This window comes from Megalobrama amblycephala, linkage group LG10 (assembly GCF_018812025.1).
Source record: "Megalobrama amblycephala isolate DHTTF-2021 linkage group LG10, ASM1881202v1, whole genome shotgun sequence".
NCBI classification, from domain to species: domain Eukaryota; kingdom Metazoa; phylum Chordata; class Actinopteri; order Cypriniformes; family Xenocyprididae; genus Megalobrama; species Megalobrama amblycephala.
In genome coordinates this window covers 1981107-2006209 of record NC_063053.1, presented here as the reverse complement: position 1 = coordinate 2006209, position 25103 = coordinate 1981107, and the positions used below count along the sequence as shown (strand labels likewise).

General features: G+C 36.4%; 1 long non-coding RNA gene across 1 annotated transcript; it reads left to right on the top strand.

Annotated features, from left to right (window-relative positions):
• Positions 1–10020: 10020 nt before the first annotated feature.
• On the top strand, positions 10021–24754 carry LOC125277645. The gene is made up of 3 exons (XR_007186956.1): positions 10021–10303; positions 10825–10901; positions 23459–24754. It is a non-coding gene; the product is annotated as an uncharacterized LOC125277645 (long non-coding RNA).
• Positions 24755–25103: the final 349 nt, after the last annotated feature.

The following is a 25103-nucleotide window of genomic DNA, read 5'->3' as shown; positions in this document are numbered from 1 at the left end:
TCATCTTCATGACTTTCCGTGTGTTCGGTAACACTGATTATTAAATCTGACAGACTGAAGTATAATAGCACAGTGACTTGGTAGCAAGCAACACTTTCTCAGCTGCACGCTGTCATTTGTTTAGTCAGGATAATTTCCAATCTCTGTTGGCTCTCTCATTAAGTCGTCTGCGGTGGTTACGGCTCCATATTCTGACTATTCTTAGCATCTAAGGTGTTTATCTGTTATGAGGCATTGCATGTTTTTTGTTTAACCTTGACACTTTCATAGAGAACAACTCGATACAGCACCTTTTAGCACCCGTAATGTTCCATTTGGCAAATTAATAATTGATCAAATTAGTGTATGCGAGGAAAAGCAGGTCCAATAACAAAAGTCCAAAGAGCTCTTTGGCATATGGATATGAAAACCGCTATAAGATTTACAACAACACAAGCCATGATGAGTCATAATTTATAGCCTGAATCAGCATCGAATCACAGCATATTTCTGCTTTTGCTTTCTCCGCTCATTATATTGCATGTCAAGATGTGCATGTGTTTTTATTAGGTATTCTTATACGCTCACTGATGATGTTATTATCTTTGTACCCTGCCAACAGTAATAATAATTATTACAGTTATGAGGGAGTATTTAATTTGACCTTGCTTTATAATACTCTCCTCTCTCAAATGGATTTGTCTGGCATCATTGAAGCTTAATTGCTGTTTGTTTAATAGGTTTCCCTGTAGCAGTCAAAATGACACACAGCGTCTGGCCATGGTTGAGAGAGAGTTTCCTTCTTCCTCCAGATCGTTCTGCTTCTCAGCCTTTTGGCAGATGCTTCAGCCAGAATGACTTCCAGTACACTAATTGCAGAGAATATAATTATGGAGCAAACTGTAGTTAAGTACTTGACTCCAGGTCTCGGTCATGATGGAGTATTGCAGCTATCTCAGTTTCTGGGTGAATGCAGCACCTTTGTGTTTCTGGCCCAGATCCTATTCTAAGGTAAGGCACATTTATCACGAAATTCTGACTTTATAACTCACAATTCTGACTTTATATCACAAAATTCTGACTTTATAACTCACAATTCTGACTTTATATCACGAAATTCTGACTTTATAACTCACAATTCTGACTTTATATCACGCAAGTCTGCCTTTATATCACACAATTCTGACTTTATATCGTAATTCTGACTTTATATCACACAATTCTGACTTTATATCACGAAATTCTGACTATATAACTCACAATTCTGACTTTATATCACTCAATTCTGACTTTATATCACACAATTCTGACTTTATATGGTAATTCTGACTTTATATCACTCAATTCTGACTTTATAACTCACAATTCTGACTTTATATCGTAATTCTGACTTTATATCACTCAATTCTGACTTTATATCACACAATTCTGACTTTATATCACACAATTCTGACTTTATATCTCACAATTCTGACTTTATAACTCGCAATTCTGACTTTATATCACGCAATTCTGACTATATCTCGCAATTCTGACTTTATATCGTAATTCTGACTTTATATCACGCAATTCTGACTTTATATCTCGCAATTCTGACTTTATATCACACAATTCTGACTTTATATCTCACAATTCTGACTTTATAACTCGCAATTCTGACTTTATATCACGCAATTCTGACTTTATATCTCACAATTCTGACTTTATAACTCGCAATTCTGACTTTATATCACGCAATTCTGACTTTATATCTCGCAATTCTGACTTTATATCGTAATTCTGACTTTATATCACGCAATTCTGACTTTATATCTCGCAATTCTGACTTTATATCACAATTCTGACTTTATATCTCGCAATTCTGACTTTATATCACTCAATTCTGACTTTATAACTCACAATTCTGACTTTATATCACTCAATTCTGACTTTATAACTCACAATTCTGACTTTATATCTCGCAATTCTGACTTTATATCTCGCAATTCTGACTTTATATCACACAATTCTGACTTTATATCTCACAATTCTGACTTTATAACTCACAATTCTGACTTTATATCACACAATTCTGACTTTATATCTCACAATTCTGACTTTATAACTCGCAATTCTGACTTTATATCACGCAATTCTGACTTTATATCTCGCAATTCTGACTTTATATCGTAATTCTGACTTTATATCACGCAATTCTGACTTTATATCTCGCAATTCTGACTTTATATCGTAATTCTGACTTTATATCTCGCAATTCTGACTTTATATCACTCAATTCTGACTTTATAACTCACAATTCTGACTTTATATCACTCAATTCTGACTTTATAACTCACAATTCTGACTTTATATCTCGCAATTCTGACTTTATATCTCGCAATTCTGACTTTATATCGTAATTCTGACTTTATATCTCGCAATTCTGACTTTATATCACTCAATTCTGACTTTATAACTCACAATTCTGACTTTATATCACTCAATTCTGACTTTATAACTCGCAATTCTGACTTTATATCTCGCAATTCTGACTTTATATCGTCATTCTGACTTTATATCTCGCAATTCTGACTTTATATCTCGCAATTCTGACTTTATATCACGCAATTCTGACTTTATATCACGCAATTCTGACTTTATATCTCGCTATTCTGACTTTATATCGTAATCCTGACTTTATATCATGCAATTCTGACTTTATATCGTAATTCTGACTTTATATCTCGCAATTCTGACTTTATATCTCGCAATTCTGACTTTATAACTCGCAATTCTGACTTTATATCACGCAATTCTGACTTTATATCTCGCAATTCTGACTTTATAACTCGCAATTCTGACTTTATATCACGCAATTCTGACTTTATATCACGCAATTCTGACTTTATATCTCGCAATTCTGACTTTATATCACGCAATTCTGACTTTATATCTCGCTATTCTGACTTTATATCGTAATCCTGACTTTATATCATGCAATTCTGACTTTATATCGTAATTCGGACTTTATATCTCGCAATTCTGACTTTATATCACGCAATTCTGACTTTATATCACGCAATTCTGACTTTATAACTCGCAATTCTGACTTTATATCATGCAATTCTGACTTTATATCTCGCAATTCTGACTTTATAACTCGCAATTCTGACTTTATATCATGCAACTCTGACTTTATAACTCGCAATTCTGACTTTATATCACGCAATTCTGACTTTATATCTCGCAATTCTGACTTTATAACTCGCAATTCTGACTTTATATCACGCAATTCTGACTTTATATCACGCAATTCTGACTTTATTTCTCGCTATTCTGACTTTATATCGTAATCCTGACTTTATATCATGCAATTCTGACTTTATATCGTAATTCTGACTTTATATCTCGCAATTCTGACTTTATATCACGCAATTCTGACTTTATAACTCGCAATTCTGACTTTATATCTCGCAATTCTGACTTTATATCACGCAATTCTGACTTTATATCTCGCAATTCTGACTTTATATCACGCAATTCTGACTTTATATCTCGCAATTCTTACTTTATATCGTAATTCTGACTTTATAACTCGCAATTCTGACTTTATAACTCGCAATTCTGACTTTATAACTTGCAATTCTGACTTTATATCACGCAATTCTGACTTTATATCTCGCAATTCTGACTTTATATCACGCAATTCTGACTTTATATCTCGCAATTTGACTTTATATCACGCAATTCTGACTTTATATCTCGCTATTTTGACTTTATATCGTAATCCTGACTTTATATCAAAAAATGTAATTTTGTAAGATATAAACTCACAACTGCAAGAAAAAAGTTGTGAGTATATATAAACATAACTTGACTTTTCTAAACTTTTGTTGTAAAGGAAAGGGCATCATAAACATTTAGTCATTCGCATGAGAAAGTAACTGGTACAGAACGGATGAATAAATGAGCAAACTCATCTTTAAGCAGCTTATCTTAAAGTCTTCATAATTAATTATAATTAAGTGTTCAGAATTTCAATAGCATTCAGGGTTTACCAAGCATGAATGTGCATGTCTCAGACAGCTTCATCATCTCACTGTCTGGAGTGTAAACAGTTCTCGATCCACACAGCCCACTGCCTGCTGGGAAGAAATTTCAAAGAGAGATAGACTGAAAGGACAGGGCGACGAGAGCTAATCTGAGCATTAATTGGAGATCTGAGACTTGGACGTCTCAGCAGAAAGAAGGTAATTAGAAATCAGCACCTGTGGACGAGGAGGCTCTTTTAACCTGGTCCAGCATCACGCTGACCTTCGGCAACATTAAATTCATCTTCGCTGAGTTTATGTCAGAGGTTTAGCTCATTTTCTTTTATGAGATTTGCTTTATAGTTGATATTTACCAAGCGCTTTCACCCAAGGTGACTTGTAGTATGCTAATTTCAGGGATAGACCTCTTGGAGCAAGCTGAGGTTAAGTGCTTTGTTCAAGGGTAGCAGCAGCTGTTATCTCAATTACTCTGGTTTCTAGGTCAACCCGGTTTGTGATTAACATTGCAACCTTAACAAAAAAACAAACAATGCTATCTGCACGCTGAATAAAGATTTTGACTAAAACGGTTCTGGCAAAGATGTGTTATTTTAAAATTTGCATTGTGAAAAAAGTAGAAGGAGAAACTTGATCAGATGCTTTCTTATAGTTGCTTGTTAAATTAAGTTTTGGTCTTATTGTTTTGCATAGTGAAAAAAAGTGCAAAGTACAGTGATGTAAAAACAGACTGACACAAGCAATGTTTCAGCACATAACTTTCTTCAGAACGCTGAATTAATGTTTGTTAGACTAAGTGCAACAATACTCACTATTTTGCACAAACCTTCAGAAGGCCTTTATTAACCCCCTGGAGTCGTATGGATTACTTTTATGATGGATGGATGGGCTTTTTTGGGCTTCAAAATCTCACCCCCCATTCACTCCCTTTATAAAGCTTGGAAGAGCCAGGATATTTTTAAATATATCTCCGATTGTGTTCGTCTGAAAGAAGATTAATAAAGGTTAAGGTGAACAAATCATAGGATAATTTTTTTATTTTTGAGTGAACTATCACTTTAACGTCAGTCAGATTTGTACAGAGCCCCACACATGACATGCAGGAAAACAAATAGTTGGCTAAATCGTATGCACGATTTATAAATCGAAGCAACAAATTAGCAAAACATGCGCAGGATTTACTTTTTTTCCTGCATGTCATGTTGTCACGATTGGATTGCAGTAGGGCTGGGCAAAAAAATATTGATTTCTTGATTTTAACCGATTCTCATTTTTACAAACCGATATCGATTCTTAAATCCCAAGAATCGATTAGTCTGTTTTCAGTGTATGAATGAGCAGAATATGTAGCGCCTCCCATCCAATAAATCACAATAATCTTTGTTACTTTTGATATGAAGCAAAGTCTCCGATTTCAAATGACGTCCATCTTATTATGAGATTCAAAAAATAAATACCGTTTTGGCGCTGTTTAATGTGGCGTGACAGATCGCTTTAGCGCCTCAGTTAAAGAGAAGCATGTGATCATCCTCTCCTCCGCTTTAATACCAGTTACAGCGCAAAATAAACGTGCATGAACATCTGAAGGTATGTTAAAATATACAGTACAACTTACTGAAATCCGTATCATGTCTCGTGTAATCGCTCAATCAGTGCTTCAACCTCAGAAAGATGTCAATAAAACTTAAACAATGTCATGTAACGTCACATTTACCTCAGAAAAACATATTCAGTGACCATAAACTCATTAGTCAGCTAGAAAAGTGAACTCTAGAGAGCAGCATTCTGATAAATATAGATATGCACCGTCACATATTCATTATAATTTTTAATGTTCTTCAATATTTAATGCATGTTTGAATAAATCAATTATGACAGCCACGATTTAAATGTTTATATTTTAAAAAAACAAATTGGAGTAGAAATATGATTATGTAATTCTAAACTTTATTTATAATAAAAACATCATTAAGTGTTTGTATATAAATAAGCTAATTTAACCTTCAATATTATTATAGTAGTACCAACTGACTCTCATGTGTAGTTTACAGCATTAGTTGAGAGATTTTTTTCCTCTAGAAAATTTGCCATGTACTATAACTGAAATACTACATCCAAAATAATCGAAATCGAATCGTAATTGAATCGAATGCATGTGAATTGTGTCAATACCCAGCCCTAATTTGCAGTATTCGAACGCATGACGAAAGAGATATCTTCAAGAACTTTTAATAGAGTAATCCAAACAAGGAACAGGGGAAATAACCTAGAAAACAAACTACAAACACCATATAATATTAAACAAAGCTTGACCAAGAACAGACATAAACTTAGGGCTTATATACATGGAAAACAGAGGAGCTAATGAGACTAATTAACAAGACACACCTGAACTAAGGACACTAATCAAATCCGTAACCTAGGAGACAAACAGGTGGAAAACGAGGATAACTGAACTAATTAACAACCTAGAAGATTAATAAAGAAAACTCAGAATGGAAACTCAAAACATGACACACGTGTGGGGCTCCATAGATTTGTTTTCTCATCTGAAGGTGATAGTCAGATTTCTTAGCAGCACTTTACATAAAAACTAATTTTAATTGAAAAATAACACAATTTACCTTTAATCTACACCTTAATCTGTTCAGGGATTCATCCGACTGTTCTTTTCTCCCTCGACATGTTTAATGCAGACACACGCTCTAGGACTCACATCATTGCCATTTGATCTGGTAAATGACTCCCTGTAGGAGTGCTGGATTATATGGTTATCACTGCGGTAATCCTCGGTTTTAACCTGCGCTTACACCTTCCCTCAAGAGTCAGCGTATAATTAGCTGTTTCAGCCACACCACACTTGATCCTTCAGCCTGAAATACACAATCTGTCACAATAGTCATAAAGATGGCAAAAGGTCAGTGATATAACATACTCCTCACTCACTCTTAGACGAAAATTAGATTAAGATTTTCACAAGATGTAATATAAGATCCCCAGAATGTGTCTGTGAAGTTTCAGCTCAAAATCCCCCACAGATCATTTATTATAGCTTGTCAAATTTGCCCCTATTTGGGTGTGAGCCATTTTTGTGTGTGTCCCTTTAAATGCAAATGAGCTGCTGCTCCCCACCCCCTTTCCAGAAGAGGGCGGAGCTTTAACAGCTCAACAACAACAAAGCTGGAGAATCTCACGCAGCCAAAATGACAAAAGTTTTCAGCCTTACATTGTTCAATCCAGTCCCCTATTTGTCCCCTTTAATAGTGAAAAATAGTGAAAGAAGGAGAGAGTTTAGACTATTGAAATTGGAAGAATATGGGATGTAAAACTACATGAAAGTGGTCTGGATGCTAAAATCTGATCTGATATGTTTTTTGATTGTTTTTTTTGGTTTTTTTGCACGCAAAATGAAATTCGTTGAAATGTGACCTATGATATTCTCATGTTCCTGCAATTTGTTTTTTTCTCTCATTTATTCATCACTTAGTAAATTACCAGCAGACCTCTGTATGATAAGTCACGATTTGAGGAATCATTCCTGTCTCTACTAACAGAATCACAAATAGTTTAAGACAAGTTGCATCTAATACATAGTTTTAGGGGTTTGTTCAGATCACTAACCCGACGTTTGAACAACAGCTGTAGCCTTGCCTTTTCCTCCACAGGAGAAAATTAGAGTAACAGAACGATAGAAAATGGAGTGAGAGCTCCAGCCGAGCTCTGCGGCTTTGATGATGTCTCTGTTCTCGGGATGTAGTGGTGCTTCACTCGTCTATAGAGTCGCTGAATCATCTTTATGTTCCACGGAGGCTGATGCGGCTCCGGCGCTGCGGGATGCAGCAGTGAGGTTATTATAGTTTGATTTATTCTGAGAATTGAGACGCTCTGCATGTACAGCAGCCAAATGTGCCACTAGAAGCTTTTAATTAGCCAGAGCCGGCGTAAATGAGCACATACAAACTGTCCGGACGCTCATTAGAACAATGTTTGTTTGTCAGCAGGTTTTGTGCTGAAATCTATATTCTTCTCCATTGAATTTTCTTGAATGGACGGAACTGGCATGGGTTTGGAAAAGCTGAGATACTAATAACAGTGACTAAATAGTCATTTTACTATTGTATATTAACTATTGTGTTGTTGTTTCAGATCAAATTATATTTTGATTAAAAATTGGATAGATAGATAGATAGATAGATAGATAAATGGATGGATAGATGGACGGACCGACCATACGAATAAACGATTTATAGATAGATAGATGGATGGATGGATGGATGGATGGATGGATAGATGGATGGACAGACCGACCATACGAATGAACGATAGATAGATAGATAGATGGATGGATGGATGGATGGATGGATAGATGGATGGATGGATGGATGGATGGACGGACCGACCATACGAACGAACGATAGATAGATAGATAGATAGATAGATAGATAGATAGATAGATAGATAGATGGATGGATAGATGGACGGACCGACCATACGAATAAACGATTTATAGATAGATAGATGGATGGATGGATGGATGGATGGATAGATGGATGGACAGACCGACCATACGAATGAACGATAGATAGATAGATAGATGGATGGATGGATGGATGGATGGATAGATGGATGGATAGATGGATGGATGGATGGATGGACGGACCGACCATACGAACGAACGAACGAACGATAGATAGATAGATAGATAGATAGATAGATAGATAGATAGATAGATGGATGGATAGATGAATGGATGGATGGATGGATAGATGGATGGATGGATGGATGGATGGACGGACCGACCATACGAACGAACGATAGATGGATAGATGGATGGATGGATGGATGGATAGATAGATAGATGGATAGATGGATGGATGGATGGATGGACGGACCGACCATACGAACGAACGATAGATAGATAGATAGATAGATGGATGGATGGATAGATGGATGGATAGATGGATGGATGGATGGATGGATAGATGGATGGATGGATGGATGGATGGACGGACCGACCATACAAATGAACGAACGATAGATAGATAGAACGATGGATGGATGGATGGATGGACCGACCATACGAACGAACGATAGATAGATGGATGGATGGATGGATGGATAGATGGATGGATGGATGGATGGACGGACCGACCATACGAACGAACGATAGATAGATAGATAGATAGATAGATAGATAGATAGATAGATAGATAGATAGATAGAACAAATGAATGATGGATGGATGGATGGATGGATGGACCGACTGAACGAACGAACGAACGATAGATAGATGGATGGATGGATGGATGGATGGACCGACCATACGAACGAACAAACGAACGATAGATAGATGGATGGATGAATAGATGGATGGATGGATGGATGGATGGATGGACGGACCGACCATACGAACGAACGATAGATAGATAGATAGATAGAACAAATGAATGATGGATGGATGGATGGATGGATGGACCGACTGAACGAACGAACGAACGATAGATGGATGGATGGATGGATGGATGGGCCGACCATACGAATGAACGAACGAACGATAGATAGATAGATAGATAGATAGATAGATAGATAGATAGATAGATAGATAGATAGATAGATAGATAGAACGATCGATGGATGGATGGATGGATGGATGGATGGATGGACGGACCGGCCATACGAACGATAGATAGATAGATAGATAGATAGATAGATAGATAGATAGAACGATGGATGGATAGATGGATGGATGGACCGACCATACGAACGAACAAACGAACGATAGATAGATAGATGGATGGATGGATAGATGGATAGATAGATAGATAGATAGATAGATAGATAGATAGATAGATAGATAGATAGATAGATGGATGGATGGATGGATGGATGGATGGATGGACCGACCATATGAACAAACAAACGAATGATAGATAGATAGATAGATAGATAGATAGAACATTGTAATGGACAAACAAATGAATGAACGAATGCTGTTCATTAAGCCTAACTTTTCCTTTATGTTAGTTTCTCTCATATAATTATCATCATGTATGTATTCCTCTTTTCTCACTCTGTAATATCTCTGCTCTCATCCTCATAGCTGAAGGTGTTCATTTAAAGATCGATCCGAGTGAATCGACTGACTGAATATGACAGTAACTGATGTAGACGAGCAGATTCCTCCTCAAGTGTGCTGAGATTGATCCGCGTCTCTCCGTGAGCGATGGCCATGTGTTCGGCAGGAGGAGGGTCTGTTCCACTGACACCAGCAGAGATTGAAAGATCTGCACAATAGGGTAAAAAAGAGCTTTCTTGTTAGTATAAGGATTAGTGATTGATGTTCCCCTCCCCTGTTATCCCGCACTGCAGACATCAGCAGTGTCATCATGTGTAGATCGGCGATCCTGGATGAATTATTCATGAGGTTCTCCCACCTAAACAGTCACACATATTGAATATAATATATAATAAGTCCATTTACACTACCGTTCAGAAGTCTTTACTGTCACTTTTGATCAGATTAATGCCTTCTAGCTGAATAAAAGTGTTCATTTATTTAAAATAAAAATCTATTGAATGGTAGTGTATGGTGCATAATTACTGCAAGTGTTCAGAGTATCTCCCATACTTCATTCAGAGGGATTTGTTCTCATTTTGTGACCTTAACTGTTTTCGTCCTCTGAGATCGTGTCTTGTTCTGTTCCAACACATCCGGTTCCTATATGCAGAAGATCAATGAGACTCCGCTCAGACTGTTCAAAGGGAAGCGTCCGCCAAGGTTTAACTTTGAAATATACTTTATGATTTTGTATTCAAGGGCGCAGCTGCAGAAATGAGAACTGGACTGAAGACTGGCTCCATGATTTCTAGGAACACAAGCTGTATCAGCAAACAGTGAGTTTTAAAACATATTCATTAGTGGTGTTTGCTAAGGTCAGCACTATTGCTATCGCTCGAATCATATTTAGGCCTAAAAACATGATTTATGTACTTGAAATGCATATAAAATTTCAATCCATATTTTTCAGTCATGCATAAATGAATTGTCTAAGATTTCTGCACTCAAAAAAGCATGGCATAGTTTATTATTAACTATTTGCATGGTTGATTTTTGTTTAAATCATATTTTCGAAATGCATTTTTTCATATTGCTTCGAATCAGGATGAATCTGATCATTGTGAAAATAATTAATTCATTGGAGTTGGTTAAAATACAGCTAGTTGTGGAACAAGAAATATTACATTAGATAAAATGTATGAAAATAAAAAAATTGGATTTAATGATGATAAATATTAGTGCTGCAAACGATTAATCACGATAATCACATTCCAAAATAAAAGTTTGTTTTTACATAATATATGTGTGTACTATGTATATTTATTATGTATAAAAATTCAAGAAAAATGTGTTATATTTATATAAAAAATATTTATATTTATATATAATATACATTTTATAAATATAAATATAGTATATACATCCAGATATTTCATAAATATATACATGCATGTGTGTGTATTTATATATACATGATAGATAGATGCATGGATGGATTGATTGATGGATGGACCATTAGAACGAACAAATAGATAGATAGATAGATAGATAGATAGATAGATAGATAGACGGACGGACAGATGATTAGAATCAACAAATGATGGATGGATGGATGGATGGATGGATGGATAGGACAGACGGACAGATGGACCATTAGAATGATAGATAGATAGATAGACCATTAGAATGAACAAACGATAGATAGATAGATAGATAGATAGATAGATAGATAGATAGATAGATAGACGGACGAACAGACGATTAGAATCAACAAATGATGGATGGATGGATGGATGGATGGATGATGGATAGACAGACAGACAGATAGATGGATGGATGGATGGATGGATGGATGGATGGATGATGGATAGACAGACAGACAGATGGATGGATGGATGGATGGATGGATGGATGGATGATGGATAGACAGACAGACAGATAGATGGATGGATGGATGGATGGATGGATAGACAGACAGACAGATAGATGGATGGATGGATGGATGGATGGATGATGGATAGACAGACAGACAGATAGATGGATGGATGGATGGATGGATGGATGATGGATAGACAGACAGACAGATAGATGGATGGATGGATAGATGGATGGATGGACCATTAGATAGATAGATAGATAGATAGATAGATAGATAGACCCAGTGATTGGGTTGTTTTGACTCAGTGGTTGGGTTAAATGTTTGGGTTAAAACGTGCTGGGCAGTTTTATTTAACTCAACTATTGTTTAGAAATTACTGTATTTCTTGCTTAAAATGAACCCAAAATTTGTTGGAAATTAAAAATCAGACACATAATTACTAGAGGCAGCAATAATAATCAAAAGGTGAACATTTATCAATAAGCAATTTAATAAATGTTTATTATTTAATTAATTTAAAAATATTAATAAATGTTAATTTCCAACCTATTTTGGGTTCATTTTAAGCAAGAAATACAGTCATTTCTAACAATAGTTGAGTTAAATAAAACTACCCAACCGCTGGGTTTGTCCATATTTAACCCAACTCAGGTTCTTTTTAGAGTGAGTAGTAGGTAGTAAATAGGCAGTGTATATTGTCTTATTATAATGTAGTTTTAGTGTCACTCACACTCGTTTGGCTCTTCATGGAAGTGTTTCCTATTAAAAATGCATTGCCAATAATTACACATTGACAGACCTGGTGGTATTTCACTTAGGATTGTCCTTCTATAGTTTTTTGTAGAAACAGGTATTAAATTGTGCTGTTTGTGTCATGTGTTATCGACAGTGAGCACATTCCCATTGATCCACGGACTGACTGCACCTTCAGATCAATGCATTGCATTAAACGTGTTTGTGACGCTGTGGTGGGAAAGACATCACTGTGACGTTTCAGTCTGAAAACAGAAATAATCGCCAATTTGCTTTGAAGCACTTAATCGTTAACATGACGCATTGTAACGGATAACACTTCATTTCCAATCGCAGCTTGTATTGACTGAAAAGCCAGTCGAAGTCACTCGTACAGACATTTGCAGTTTCACTTCAGTCATCCCTGGAAGATATTAGTGGATTATCATCACAGCACTCACTTTTATGATAATCCTCCGCTGTCGGAGTGCTCATCTTCAGTTATTTCTTACTGACAGAATGAGCAAATGTATGATGCTGTCTGGAGAGATATTTTCACAGACCACAGCTGAGGTTCCAGGAGAAGAGATCGAACACTTTTGTTAATGAATCTGGTCGACAGAAAATGGGAAGCTCAATAAACGGAGGTTAATTTGCGTCAGTCAAATAGTTTTTTAGGTGTAAGCTGGTCTTTTGCTTCTTAAAGTGAGAAATGATTTTTAAAACGAACTCATTATGTAAATGACGTAAATGAGGGAGTGTGTAATCAGATGCTTCAGGTCTGCCAATGGGAGTTGAACCACTGTAAGAATGCTGTCCTCATGATTAAATTAATACAATATAATTCATTAATCATGTAATTTAATATGTATATATATATATATATATATATAATTATATATAGGTTAAATTTTTAAAAAATATTTTATTTTTATTTATTACACCATCTTGGATGGTATCTATGTATAAATTATAATTTTAGATATTATGTATAAATTTTACACCATCGTGGACCATAGTAAATAGGAAAGAATATTGTCCTCATGGTTAAATTGATTCAATATAATATTAAATTATATACATAATTTAAAATATATAGGTTCAAAAAATTTAAAAAGACTTTAGTTATTTTAATTTATTTATTACACCATCTTGGATGGTATAAATAATTAAATTTGAGATATTTTGTATACATTTTTACACCATATTTTACCACAGTAAATATGAAAGAATGTTGTCCTCATGGTTAAACTAACACAATATAATATTAAATAAATTATATCTGAATTTTAATATATAAAAATATACAAACAACATTCTGCCTTCTTCCTATAAATGAATATATAGGTTTAAAATTTTTGAAAATACTTTATTTATTTTAATTTATTTATTATATCATCTTGGATGGTATTGATTAATTAATTATTTAATTAATTTGAGATATTATGTATACATTTTAAACCATCTTATACCACAGTAAACATGGAAGAATGTTGTGCCCATGGTTAAATTAATACAATATTATATATATATATATATATATATATATATATATATATATATATATATATATAGGTTTAAAAATATTTATGTATTTATTTATTGCACCTTCTTCTATAAATAAACAAATAAATACATTTTAGATATTATGTATACATTCTACATTATCTTGGACCACAATAAATATGAAAGCATGTTGTCCTCATGGTTAATTAATAAAATATAATATGAAATTATATACATAATTTAATATATAAATATACGTAATTCACTATATATATATATATATATATATATATATATATATATATATATATAGTTTGTACAGTATAAAAATCTATGGAAAGTCCCCATAAAATTTAGGTTGGGTTGTTTTAACCCAGAGATTGGGTTGTTTTAACCCAGCAAATGGGTTGTTTTAACCCAGCGATTGGGTTGTTTTTACCCAGCGATTGGGTTGTTTTAACCCAGAGATTGGGTTGTTTTAACCCAGCAAATGGGTTGTTTTAACCCAGCAATTGGGTTGTTTTAACCCAGAGATTGGGTTGTTTTAACCCAGCAAATGGGTTGTTTTAACCCAGAGATTGGGTTGTTTTAACCCAGCAAATGGGTTGTTTTAACCCAGCAATTGGGTTGTTTTAACCCAGAGATTGGGTTGTTTTAACCCAGCAAATGGGTTGTTTTAACCCAGCAAATGGGTTGTTTTTACCCAGCGATTGGGTTGTTTCAAAAGTCCTAATAAAATATGAAAACCCAACGTGTGCATGTGTGTGTCTTATTAAAACCTTTCTACGCACACTTTTTAAAGTGCTTATGTTCTTTAATCATTTTTCATTAATGAACTGCAGTGGGGAAGGATTTTAAGACTTTAATGCTTTAATCTGAGTGTTTTGGCTTCCAACATTCTGCCTTCACGAAGAATTAACATTTAAATCAATGCACATTCCTGCATAAAGCACTTCAGGACAATGATTTGATTTGTTCATGCTCTCAGCAGTTGTGTTTCAGCACCTCAGATGATGTTTTGCAATCTCAAATCAAGTCTTCATGACTTAAATATTCATAGATGAGAAATACACCAAAGAATAGCAGACCAATTTTCATTTAATTGTCGCCGCTTCTTTAGAAATCCCAGACTTCATTTTAATTTCCACACTTGTTTGTGTATTTGTTGTGCAGGTTTCAAGGGGCCAATCCCTAATGGAAATGTCTCTTTCTGAGTTACAGTGGCCATAAAAGCGCTCTGTCTCGGCCCTTTCTAACCATTTTATGGGTCGCTGAAATTCACAGATGAAATATTTGGATGCAAATTACAAAAATGTTCCATCTGATCGAGGAAACATTTTCTTGTTAAACCTGACCAAATGTTAAAATCAGTCCAAAATGAATGTGAAATGACTTTTGCAATACATTTTATTTCAATAATGTGGTGCAAATGTTCAAATGGCTGAGATTTCATTTGTATCCATTAGGAATTGATTGGAATTGAAAGGACAGTCAGATTTTATTGTTCTGTATTAGTGTAGAAGAGCAACTTCTGAGCGAGTTCAAATGGTCCTCTTATCAGGTCTGAACCTGTGCCGGTTAGCTGTTTATTTATTGTGCTCCGGTCAGGGATGTTGGAAAATCATTAACACACTTTGTTTTCTTGACTTGAATTGATATCTGTCTTAATTCAAGTCTCTATGGCTATAAACTTCCACAGAAAGTTGTGAAAGCTGGATTAACCAGTCCAATTTACAGATAATATGGTATCTCTTCTCAATAAATTGTCCTGGAATTACTTCAGTCGAATTCTAATTTGCTCTTAGAGAAAAAGTGCTTTGTGAAGCTTTTGTTTGCAGTGCTGCAGTCTGAGAAACATAAGCTCTGTTCCAAATATGTGCTGCCTATCTAGACAGCATTTTAAGGCATCATAGGCCAACTCCTGATGCATAAATACACTGCCTTATACTTTCTTTTGGCCCAATTCTAAGGCAATCACTGCAGTAATCAAAGTGAAAAATTCTACCCAAGATGGCAGATGAGTTATAATTATACACTCTAATAAATGCTGGGTTAAAGCGATTGGATTGTTTTAACCCAGCAATTGGGTTGTTTTTACCCAGCAGTTGGGTTGTTGTTTAAACCAAGCGATTGGATTGTTTTAACCCAGTGGTTGGGTTGTTTTTACCCAGCGATTGGATTGTTTTAACCCAGTGGTTGGGTTGTTGTTTTAACTCAGCAATTAGGTTGTTTTTACCCAGCGGTTTGGGTTGTTGTTTTAACCCAGCGATTGGGTTGTTTTAACCCAGCGATTGGGTTGTTTTTACCCAGCGGTTGGGTTGTTATAGCCCAGAGATTGGGTTGTTTTAACCAAGAGATTGGGTTTTTACCCAGCGGTTGGGTTGTTTTAACCCAGCAGTTTGGTTGTTGTTTTAACCCAGCAATTGGGTTGTTTTAACCCAGTGGTTGGGTTGTTGTTTTAACCCAGTGGTTGGGTTGTTGTTTTAACCCAGCAGTTTGGTTGTTGTTTTAACCCAGCAACTGGGTTGTTTTTACCCAGCGGTTGGATTGTTTTAACCCAGTGGTTGGGTTGTTGTTTTAACCCAGCAATTGGGTTGTTTTAACCCAGTGGTTGGGTTGTTGTTTTAACCCAGCAATTGGGTTGTTTTAACCCAGCAATTGGGTTGTTTTAACCCAGTGGTTGGGTTGTTGTTTTAACCCAGCAGTTTGGTTGTTGTTTTAACCCAGCAACTGGGTTGTTTTTACCCAGCGGTTGGATTGTTTTAACCCAGTGGTTGGGTTGTTGTTTTAACCCAGCAATTGGGTTGTTTTAACCCAGTGGTTGGGTTGTTGTTTTAACCCAGCAATTAGGTTGTTTTTACCCAGCGGTTTGGGTTGTTGTTTTAACCCAGCGATTGGGTTGTTTTTTTACCCAGCGGTTGGGTTGTTATAGCCCAGAGATTGGGTTGTTTTAACCAAGAGATTGGGTTTTTACCCAGCGATTGGATTGTTTTAACCCAGCGGTTGGGTTGTTGTTTTAACCCAGCAATTTGGTTGTTTTTACCCAGCGGTTGGATTGTTTTAACCCAGTGGTTGGGTTGTTGTTTTAACCCAGCAGTTGGGTTGTTGTTTTAACCCAGCAACTGGGTTGTTTTTACCCAGCGGTTGGATTGTTTTAACCCAGTGGTTGGGTTGTTGTTTTAACCCAGTGGTTGGGTTGTTGTTTTAACCCAGCAATTGGGTTGTTTTTACCCAGCGGTTTGGGTTGTTGTTTTAACCCAGCGATTGGGTTGTTTTTTTACCCAGCGGTTGGGTTGTTATAGCCCAGAGATTGGGTTGTTTTAACCAAGAGATTGGGTTTTTACCCAGCGATTGGATTGTTTTAACCCAGCGGTTGGGTTGTTGTTTTAACCCAGCAATTTGGTTGTTTTTACCCAGCGGTTGGATTGTTTTAACCCAGTGGTTGGGTTGTTGTTTTAACCCAGCAGTTGGGTTGTTGTTTTAACCCAGCAACTGGGTTGTTTTTACCCAGCGGTTGGATTGTTTTAACCCAGTGGTTGGGTTGTTGTTTTAACCCAGTGGTTGGGTTGTTGTTTTAACCCAGCAATTGGGTTGTTTTTACCCAGCGGTTTGGGTTGTTGTTTTAACCCAGCGATTGGGTTGTTTTTACCCAGCGGTTGGGTTGTTATAGCCCAGAGATTGGGTTGTTTTAACCAAGAAATTGGGTTTTTACCCAGCGGTTGGGTTGTTGTTTTAACCCAGCAATTGGGTTGTTTTTACCCAGCGGTTGGGTTGTTGTTTTAACCCAGCGATTGGATTGTTTTAACCCAGCGGTTGGGTTGTTGTTTTAACCCAGCGATTGGGTTGTTTTTACCCAGCGGTTGGGTTGTTATAGTCCAGAGATTGGGTTGTTTTTAACCAGCGATTGGGTTGTTTTTATCCAGCGATTGGGTTGTTTTAACACAGCGGTTGGGTTGTTTTAACCCAGAGATTGGGTTGTTTTAACCCAGATACTGGGTTGTTTTAACCCAGCGGTTGGGTTGTTTTTACCCAGCGATTGGATTGTTTAAACCCAGCGGTTGGGTTGTTTTAACCCAGAGGTTGGGTTGTTTTTACCCAGCGGTTGGGTTGTTTTTACCCAGCGGTTTGGGTTGTTGTTTTAACCCAGCGATTGGGTTGTTTTTACCCAGCGGTTGGGTTGTTATAGCCCAGAGATTGGGTTGTTTTAACCAAGAAATTTGGTTTTTACCCAGCGGTTGGGTTGTTTTAACCCAGCAGTTGGGTTGTTGTTTTAACCCAGCAATTGGGTTGTTTTAACCCAGCAATTGGGTTGTTTTTACCCAGCGGTTGGGTTGTTGTTTTAACCCAGCGATTGGATTGTTTTAACCCAGCGGTTGGGTTGTTGTTTTAACCCAGCGATTGGGTTGTTTTTACCCAGCGGTTGGGTTGTTATAGTCCAGAGATTGGGTTGTTTTTATCCAGCGATTGGGTTGTTTTTATCCAGCGATTGGGTTGTTTTAACACAGCGGTTGGGTTGTTTTAACCCAGAGATTGGGTTGTTTTAACCCAGATACTGGGTTGTTTTAACCCAGCGGTTGGGTTGTTTTTACCCAGCGATTGGATTGTTTAAACCCAGCGGTTGGGTTGTTTTAACCCAGAGGTTGGGTTGTTTTTACCCAGCGGTTGGGTTGTTTTTACCCAGAGGTTGGGTTGTTTTAACCCAGCAATTGGGTTGTTTTTACCCAGAGGTTGGGTTGTTTTTACCCAGCGGTTGGGTTATTATAGCCCAGAGATTGGGTTGTTTTTATCCAGCGATTGGGTTGTTTTAACACATCGGTTGTGTTGTTTTAACCCAGAGATTGGGTTGTTTTAACCCAGCGGTTGGGTTGTTATAGCCCAGAGATTGGGTTGTTTTTATCCAGCGATTGGGTTGTTTTAACACAGCGGTTGGGTTGTTGTTTTAACCCAGCGATTGGGTTGTTTTTACCCAGCGGTTGGGTTGTTATAGCCCAGAGATTGGGTTGTTTTCTATCCAGCGATTGGGTTGTTTTAACCCAGATATTGGGTTGTTTTAACCCAGCGGTTGGGTTGTTTTAACCCAGAGGTTGGGTTGTTTTTACCCAGTGATTGGATTGTTTAAACCCAGCGGTTGGGTTGTTTTTACCCAGAGGTTGGGTTGTTTAAACCCAGCAGTTGGGTTGTTTTTACGCAGAGGTTGGGTTGTTTTAACCCAGCAATTGGGTTGTTTAACACAGCGGTTGGGTTGTTTTAACTCAATGATTGGGTTGTTTTAACCCAGCGGTTGGGTTGTTTTTACCCAGAGATTGGGTTGTTTTTATCCAGCGATTGGGTTGTTTTAACCCAGCGATTGGGTTGTTTTAACCCAGAGATTGGGTAGTTTTAACACAGCGGTTGGGTTGTTTTAACCCAGAGATTGGGTTGTTGTCACCCAGCGGTTGGGTTAAATATTTGCCCAACCTGCTGGGTAGTTTTATTTAACTCAACTATTGTTTAAAAATTACTATATGGCTGGCTTAAAATTGTGTTGTGATTGGTGAAGCGCTTCGAGTGAGTTTTGGAAATGTACCGCCCCTTACCATAACCGCCAGTTTCAACACACTACTAACTAACTCAACCAGGCCCCGCCCCTTTATTCTGCATATGAATTATTTCAATGAGGAATATTGTGAAGAAGAACTCAAGACTACAATGGAGGCGTTTCAGAGAGTTCAGAAACACTGACACTGATATAGAGAAGAACTCCTGCTGGAGGGACTTTGTAAACCTTTTTCATGCTCAAACAGCAACATTACACACTAAAGACAGATGAAATGGAAAAAAGCACAATAGGAAAGTTGAAAAGTTCTATGAAGAGAATCACACACCAAAAATTATTGAACATTTCCAGAACCATCAATCTTTTAGGTTCAGCTGCAGTCATTGGAGACTTAAAATATTTGTATTGATTCTTTTTTTTTTTTTTTTTTTATAAATAAGATTAGTTTGTTGTAAACAAGAAAGAATTTTTGACAATCCCATTCATCATTTTAGATCCAGGAGTCAGTTTATGTTGGATACTGGTAGTATATCTGTATTTTTCAACTACTGAAGTCTTTTTCTCAGGAAAAACATTTGAGAAACATTCAGCAAAGCCTCCATTTGATCTGATTGGTATCTAGGAGAAATATTAAAGAAATATCCTTTGTTATTTTTCTTTCCCACAGACTACAAATGCCCCCAACCACAAGAGATCCAGTCTAAACAATTGCACTAAAATCTTAATATGTTATGATTGCTCAGTTGTGACACATTGTTTTTCAAGTAATAAAAATATGTTTATTAGTGGCAGCGGATCAGTAATTATTTTTACCACCTGATCAATGATATTTATATAACAGTTTGAGTATTTACTGGCAGATTAATTGTATAGAGACATCTGTTTTCTTCATTTTGCATCATTAAGTCAGTGTTAACTCACAGTCTCATTCATTTGGTTGGCTTTCTCATTTCGGATGCTGTATTAAAAATGTGTTGCACAGCCTGATTAATGATGTCGTTTTCATGCTGAACGTATTGTACAAACAAGTAAATAACGACAGTAATACATCAGTCCAAGGGTTATAGTAAAAATAAGGACATAAAAAGAAATTCACATATGTGACTGCTGTCTCTGAAGGGCCGTTGGCATTTCTGATGGCATTAATAAACCATAATGATCCTTTCATGACACTAGTGACCAATGGGATGCAGTTAAACTGCATTTATTTCCAGTAAGAGGCATTTATGAGACATTACTGTAACTCAAGACTACAGTTTTAACGCTTTCTCTATCGTTGGTTTCCTTGTGTTTAAGGTGGCCGTTATTTAAAATCTTCTCCCACTGTTGATTGATGCCTTTAAAATAGTTTGGTTAATAACATTAAATCACATTTACTACTGCTATTTCCCTGCTGTCCTGAAATAAAAAAAAAACAACACTTTGGTTGCATGGGTTAGGTTTCAGATAAAGTTGGGAAATATTTTGAGGTCCTGACCAATACTGTGAGGCATTACAACGGTAAATCACACTAAAGCTCATTATATGGGTGATGCATTGAGTCACCAAATTATTCATGAAAAAATCATCTGGGTCAATGAAATTGTAGTTGATTGCAGCATCTTTAATAATACTGTGTGGGTGAATCTCAAGAACATGTCATATACCTATATACTGAGGTCATATACCTTAAAATCATTTGCATTGATACATGCTTACATGCATCTTTCCAAACTGTCTCAAAAACTGTGTGTGCATATATATATATATATATATATACACACTGCCCTCCAAAAGTTTGGAAACGCCCTAGAAAAGTGAGGTTTTGGACAATATTGGCATGAATCCTTTTTAATTTGTGATAATTTTGCACTGATAAGGGACAACACAAACTATGAAAACATATTTTATTACATAAACAGTTTACACATAGAAAAATAACTTTCAATTCATCATAATATCCACCATTAGCTATCTGACCTAAACTGGGTTCTGATTGGTTCATTGTATTCTAAACTTAATTGGCAATCAATTGCTGAAGCTATTAGGGTGTGCTGACCCAAAAATCTTTTACAAACCTGGGCCAAGTTTAAACCAGTAACCAGCATCACAGCTGGCAAAGGGGCATGTCTGACTTTGACATGTATGTAATCAAAATGAAAATTATTATTGCTGGTCTTCAATGATAATGTCAAGTTACGTTAATGTACACTGTGTGCAGAATTATTAGGCAAGTTGATTTTCTGATCATATTTTTTTTCTAAGCACATTTTACCAATTCCAATCCACATCAATCTTAATAACTACTATTAATATTGTTTTTAATCATTTATAAGTGATATATAATTGTTCATGAAGGCTGGAAATGAAAAATGCCTTACATTCAGGTGTGCAGAATTATTAGGCAGGTTTGCTTTTACAGGCAAAATGAGCCAAAAAAGAGATTTAACTCAGACTGAAAAGTCAAAAATTATTAAATACTCATGAGAAGGATGCAATACTAATGCAATACTAGAAATTGCAAAGTTAAAGCATGACCAAGGGAAAGCAAAATGCTCATTGGGTCAGCGGGGTCAGACAAAAACAGGTGGAAAAGAAAAGACACATGTTAACTGCAAAAGAGTTAAGAATTAAGGTGAAGAATTAAGTGTGAAACCATCAGGAACCCTTTAGTCTCCAGCGCCACCATTTTCCAGAACTGCAACCTACCTGGAGTCTTCAGAAGTGCAAGGTGTCAAGATCTCAGAGACTTAGGTTAGCTAAATAATCCTAAAAAATGACCCACACTTAATAAGAATCACAAGCTGAAGTGTTGTGAAATACATGAAGACTGGGTTTTTATAGGCTTTATAGACAGACTGCTTGAGAGTGACTCCTGAAGGACCAGCACCACATCCTCTTGTACCACTGTTTGAAGAATTTATCTTCCAGAATCTGGCAGTAAAGTGTGGGACTTAATTCTTCACCTTAATTCTTAACTCTTTGCAGTTAACATGTGTCTTTTCTTTTCCACCTGTTTTTGTATGACCCCGCTGACCCAATGAGCATTTTGCTGTCCATTGGTCATGCTTTAACTTTGCAATTTCTAGTATTGCATTAGTATTGCGTCCTTCTTGTGAGTATTTAATAATTTTTGACTTTTCAGTCTGAGTTAAATCTCTTTTTTGGCTCATTTTGCCTGTAAAAGCAAACCTGCCTAATAATTCTGCACACCTGAATATAAAGCGTTTTTCATTTCCAGCCTTCATGAACAATTATATATCACTTATAAATGATTAAAAACATTATTAATAGTAGTTATTAAGATTGATGTGGATTGAAATTGGTAAAATGTGCTTGGAAAAAAAATATGATTAGAAAGTCAGCTTGCCTAATAATTCTGCACACAGTGTATTTGCACCAAAAAATGATAAGGATTTATGCTGATTTCGTCCAAAACCACACTTTGCCAGGGGTGTTTCCAAACTTTGGAGGGCATTGTATATATATATATACCACTGTTCTTCCTTGGACCACTTTTGATAGATACTGACCACTCAACACCGGGAACACCCCACAAGAGCTGCAGTTTTGGAGATGCTCTGACCCAGTCGTCTAGCCATCACAATTTGGTCCTTGTCAAACTCGCTCAAATCCTTATGCTTGCCCATTTTCCCTGCTTCTAACACTTCTATCAACTTTGAGGACAAAATGTTCACTTGCTGCCTAATATGTTGTATATATATATTCAAACACACACATTTTTTGTCTATTTCTTTTAGATTTTATGGTGAAACGTGACCTGCACTTGTTTTCGTGAGATTCACCCAGTGAACTTTCATCTGAAGACATCCAGGTGGAAGAACATCCCCTTAATATGCTTTATTTTAAAGCTTTCATCACTGCAAGAAAAAGGGCACATTCTGTCCATTCCCAGGCATTGGATATGCCTCGAGTGTCCCCAGCCGTCAGGAAGAGGGCCATTGGCATGCTGCAGGCAAAGCATGTCAGGTGCCAACATAGCCAGACATTATGGAATAAATCATTCCACTGCGTCCCAACTGGCTTCAGCAGAGCTGATGACCTTCCAAGATCCGATCAACCTCCAGTTACCAAACCAGAGCAGACCAACAAATCAGAACGCTTCATCTCTGAGGTTTCAGTCTTCCTTACTGCGGCAGAAACCATGCGGTCAGGGTTTAGCTGGTTAGTCCCTGATGCTGTAAAACTATGGGGGGAAAACTGATGGACATGCAACATTGCAGAGTGTTCTGTTATCAAATACAGACACTAATACAGACACCCAGCATGACTATCTGAGAGATGCATGCTTTGTTTGTGTTTGTGTGATGTATGACAGAACTTTTAATGCATCTCCTACATTTTCATCAGTGAATTGCCAAACATATTAAATTAGCGATGATGAATATGCTGTAAATGATCAAGCTGACAGAGAGAGGTGTTTGTAATTCTGTAAAACAGATTCATTCTGCCTCATTAGTGCTGTTTGCTTAGCAACCATCACTGCTACTGTTGCTCAGTGATTTGTCCTACAGACTGAATGATATCTCAAGTCATGTGACTTCTTGTAGGCAACCCCCGGGAACACCCTAGCAACGCCCTGGATTCTGGAATCATGGTGGTGAGTTTCACACACACATTTTCTTCAGAAAATTAAAAAAATCACCAATGAGCATTGAGGCAAATGATTTACGTGCTTATATTTATTATGTTTCTGATGTTATGTGCCTCACAAGTGTTTCCCATCTTGGCTTTTTGAATTATACATTTAATCTAAAAGTATCTTTGAGTACACAGTTTACCATAATCATAGCACTTGTTCCAACTGTCCCTGAGGTAAAATTATAAACGAGTGTCCACTCCAGAGCCGCTCTGAGATGCAGAGATCTGAGAGAAAGTACACAGATACATTTATGTATGTTTTCATGCATTATTTATATATTACAGCAGAGAGTAAAGATGGGCACAATGTGAAGGTGTTACATGATGGAGAAGCTTCTATCTATCTATCTATCTATCTATCTATCTATCTATCTATCTATCTATCTATCTATCTATCTATCTATCTATCTGTCTATCTATCTATCTATCTATCTATCTATCTATCTATCTATCTATCTATCTATCTGTCTGTCTGTCTGTCTGTCTATCTATCTGTCATTCTATCTATCTATCTATCTGTCTGTCATTCTATCTATCTGTCTGTCTGTCTGTTAGTCTATCTATCTATCTATCTGTCTGTTAGTCTATCTATCTATCTATCTGTCTGTCTGTCTGTCTGTCATTCTATCTATCTATCTGTCTGTCTGTCTGTCAAATTGATTGATTTGTTGATTGTTTGATTGACTGTCTGTCATTCTATCTATCTATCTATCGATCTATCGATCTATCTATCTATCTATCTAT